The sequence below is a fragment of the Pinus tabuliformis genome, chromosome 1_1, assembly GCF_031772625.1.
Source record: "Pinus tabuliformis cultivar Carrire ecotype Pingquan chromosome 1_1, CPIR1, whole genome shotgun sequence".
Classification (NCBI taxonomy): Eukaryota; Viridiplantae; Streptophyta; class Pinopsida; order Pinales; family Pinaceae; genus Pinus; species Pinus tabuliformis.
Genome location: NC_142297.1, coordinates 805,962,354 through 805,966,593, shown reverse-complemented (window position 1 = coordinate 805,966,593; position 4,240 = coordinate 805,962,354). Strand labels below are relative to the sequence as shown.

General features: G+C 36.4%; 1 pseudogene; it reads right to left on the bottom strand.

The window, feature by feature from the left end:
* Positions 1 to 494: 494 nt before the first annotated feature.
* LOC149216469 (uncharacterized) lies at positions 495 to 1,692 on the bottom strand (annotated as a pseudogene).
* Positions 1,693 to 4,240: the final 2,548 nt, after the last annotated feature.

Here is a 4,240-nt window from a genome sequence, read left to right as displayed (position 1 = left end):
TAAGGCAATTGTTGGATCAATGGTAGGAGGAGTTTCATCCATAACTAGCAACTTCAAGACACACTTTCATAGATAAAACAACCAAAATACCTTTACTCTTCCTCAAGAAATTAACCTCCTCCTAATATATAGTTCAACATACAAAAGTTACAAATTGAAATCAATAAAATGGTAAATAAGAAAAGGAGAAAATGAATTGCAAAAAATTCCAAGACGTTTTTTAATAAAGATAAATGATGCGTTAAGACATAGAGTTAAACATTGTATAGCACAAATATCTACCAAAAAGGGAACCATTCTTCAGGCAAAACTAAGAGAAACTTATTCCATTATTGAGCTTCATCTATACTACCTCAGTCAATGTTGTTGAGGTTTTTGAAATTCATTGATAACCACATCATCACAACAAGAAATGGAAACCAACATTGTAAACATTGGCTTAGCCCAAAGGAGACTAACTTGAAAAATTTAAATAGTGATTACTTGGTCTAACTTTAAATACTTTTCATTTTTTTTTCAAGTTATGCATATGCATCTTGCTTACCTGCTTCACTCAACACCTTCTTCAACCTTGTCATAGTTTCAACACAGAATTTCACTCCTCTTGCAATTGCCTCCATAGAATACTTTATTGATTCTAATGCTCTTCATGGATCACAAAGCCAATCAATTAATATAACAACAAAATATGATTTTGGGAAAATGGCCTTTTGTATAGTTTGTTTCCACATCGTTATAATCATCTCTAGATCATCTACTTCAAAATAAATTTTTATTGCCATAACATAATTGTCATTGTCATACAAAGGACAAAATTCATTCTTAATCATTTCTCGAAAAATGCTTCATGCCTCCTCCACCTTGAGGGCAGTGATAAAGACCTTCAAAAATGGTATTGTAAGTCTTAAAATCAGGAAAGACACCATTAAAAACCATCTCATCCAACAGTCCGTCAAGAAAATCTAATGCAATGAAACCTTGCTTTATAAGAACATGGAAATAGGAAAAACAACATTATGATTTTTGTTTAGTCGCTTAACCTCTAATATGCCAGAAACACTTGCGAAACCATTAAAAAAAATTAAAATACCTAAACCATTACATATGAGAAGTTATAAAAATAGAGGGCTTAATAGAATCTTCCCTGGATAGGGTAATAGAAACCACAATTCTCAATTGACTATAGGTTTTTAGAGTAGAGTGGAATAAAGTGAAAAAAAAACTATTAAAGCATACCTCGAAAAAAAATTCAGGGATTAAGAGTTTTAAAACACTAAACCTATGCATGGGAAAAAAATAGTTAAACAAATGGTTTAACACTCAAGATGGTTATGGTAACCACCATTATCCATAAACCATCTCATCCAACAAATGGTTAATAAAATCTACTTGGATCAGGATTGCACTGCAAGACACGCCAATCATTGTATTATAAGTGGGAAAATCAGGGAAAATACCATTTTTCCTCATAAACTCTGAAATTCCATAGCCATCCTTTGTGTTACCTCAATGCCTCTTCAAATTGAGAGCCATTGACCAGAATGCCTCAAGAAGGCGACGATCGTCCGCAAATAGCCACGAAGGAAAACCATTCTTGATAGAAAACAATTGGCTGACATTCGGCACAATGAGATCATTCAAAAAGTGTCGGCCATTGCCTGCGGGAAAGGAGCTTGCATGTTGATCCCCCATTGTCAAAATATTATTCATCACTACAAGAGAATCGTTGATGAGGTTCAAAAATTTTTGGAGTGCCCCATTGAGTTCCATAGGATCCTAAAAATTATGCCCCTTTAATCCTTCGATACAAGTCTCCTGATTGGTAAGAGATGTGCTCTGGACATCTTTCGCTTCCTATATTGAAAGAATTCTAGCATTATGAACCTTCGATATAAAAAAATGCCATCAAACACTTAGATAGAATAAAACATTTATTTTGAACAACATAAAAGCCCACTCTCGAATTGAGGTTTTGAAATAAGATTGATGTATTCCATATCCATTCCAACAAATTTATACATAATTAAAAACGTAAAAACACATATCAGATTCGAAATTCTGAAAGAAGATTGATGTATCGAATATCGATACTTATGTAAAATAGAGAGTTGAATACCCAGAACCATTCAACACATACCCTTTGAAATCATACATAATCAGAGAAAATTTTAATGAGAAGGTTCGAAATATGAGAAATAACTTACATACATTTCTAATATCATAGATAAAGAGCTGAATACCAAGAATCATTAAAAACCTACCCTTTGAAATCATACAGAATCTCAATTAATGGGCATAGAGGGCCTCCTCCCTCGACCGCAATGTGATGGAAAACCCATCCTTGACAGGTAGAGTCAGTGAGAGCTTCGACTTCACACAAAGCTCTGGATCTACATTCACATGATAGCGTACAAGAACATGGGCAGCAACGCACTTCATGGTGATTATGAAATCCATATCTATTATATCTCTTCCCAACACAGGATACCCCAATTTGTTACTTCCTTCTTTATCATGCTCAATCCATCCCTCTAGCTTGAACTCTCTCGCATCCTCCCCCCACACACTCTCCATTCAGTTTGCACCATAAATCAAGCATAGCACCGCAGACCCTTTCTTCATAGAGGTACCATCGAGCAAAACCTCATCTTCCACAAATTGTATGCAACTGATCGGAAGATAAAGCATCAGGGTTTCCCACAAATCCACTTCTAAATATTTCATGTCCTTCACCTCATCCATATCAAAATTCCACTCATCACGATAAATCGAATGGTCATGATTGTATTGATTTGAGTTCACAGACTCAAAGAGTTCCATTAATATCTTATCTTCTATCTTCTACCGCTAGGTTCATAATCCTCCGATACAATTCTCTTGATTGGTAAGAAATGTGGTCTGGACGTCTTCTGCTTCCTCCTTTCTCCACTTTGACTTCTAGATATACCTGAGAGAATGGTCAAGCTGACGTAAACTATATCCCAAGAGCTCCATGAAATCTTCAAAGGATGATCAGTTATTTTGGCCCACCAATTTCCGACTCATCTCAGATGGTAAAGCTGCAATGAACGTTTTGAGTTCTTCCAGGGTTTCAGCTTCACAACAATCAGGACGAGCTCCTTAGAGGTTGTAGTTCTGGTGGCTTCCGAATGTGCTAGGAAGCTCGACAGACAAACGCCTGGATACAATGTCGCGCTCCACACCGATTCGAAAACCCCAATGGTATCCAACTGCCTGTTGTTCATTCTATTTCCATGAAGAGTTGTGTTAATCATGGCAAGAGATACACACAACAACAACAATTATAAAAACAAAAAAGGCCGCATATATATGCAATATATTTTTCATCAAATTCAAGATCTCTCTACCCAAATTAAGCAACCATTTTTGGAACCTGAAAAAATTCATATCAGCTTATAATGCTTCCACCTCAAACGTTCTCATTATAGATAGAACCTGCTCTAGATGTTCTTGATGGGAATTTGCATACATGTTTCAATTATCTCCTTCCATTGTTTCCTGCACTGGTAGATTATCCCACTCTCTCGAATTTAGCTTTAGAAGCTCCATCACCTCAAATGCCATCCTCATCTCCTCAACCTTACCAGCGTGCACATAATTCCCAGACGCAAAGGCGAATGTTTCCATGGATAGGATCCCCTCGTTCTTCGATACCTTGATGCAATCCCGCATCATCTTAAACATTTTTTCTTTGCCAATAAAATTAACAAACAAATAAAATATGAGGGCATTGTACTTCCCGCCAAGTTTCAAGCTGGCCTAATGAAATTTTTTTATAGCATCTACGCTGGACCCATATGACAATTTGAGCACATCCTCCACAAACTAGACTGAAACTCAAGCCGCAACTGGTTCAATGCATTTTTAGTACCCATCCGGTGCAGATTCTTCAGAATGTTGCTCACTAAGAGGGGTCTAAACTGGGCTCTTTAGGGGCTCGAGGTGGTAGTGGCGAGTGAAATTGGAGCACCATGGAATTCCATAAGGAAGAATAAGAGGATAAAGGATTGAGTTTACTGTGCAATGGAGCTTCCATTTTAGATGTATGATTAGGGTTATTGTACAATGAAGCTTCCATTTTAGATGAAGATTAGGGTTATTGTGTAATGAAACTTTCATTTAATGAAGGATTAGGGTTACTGTGCAATGACAACTGTTGTTGATAAGAGATAAACTTCAATGCAAACAAAATATTGGGGTTATAAGAGTTTCCATACCC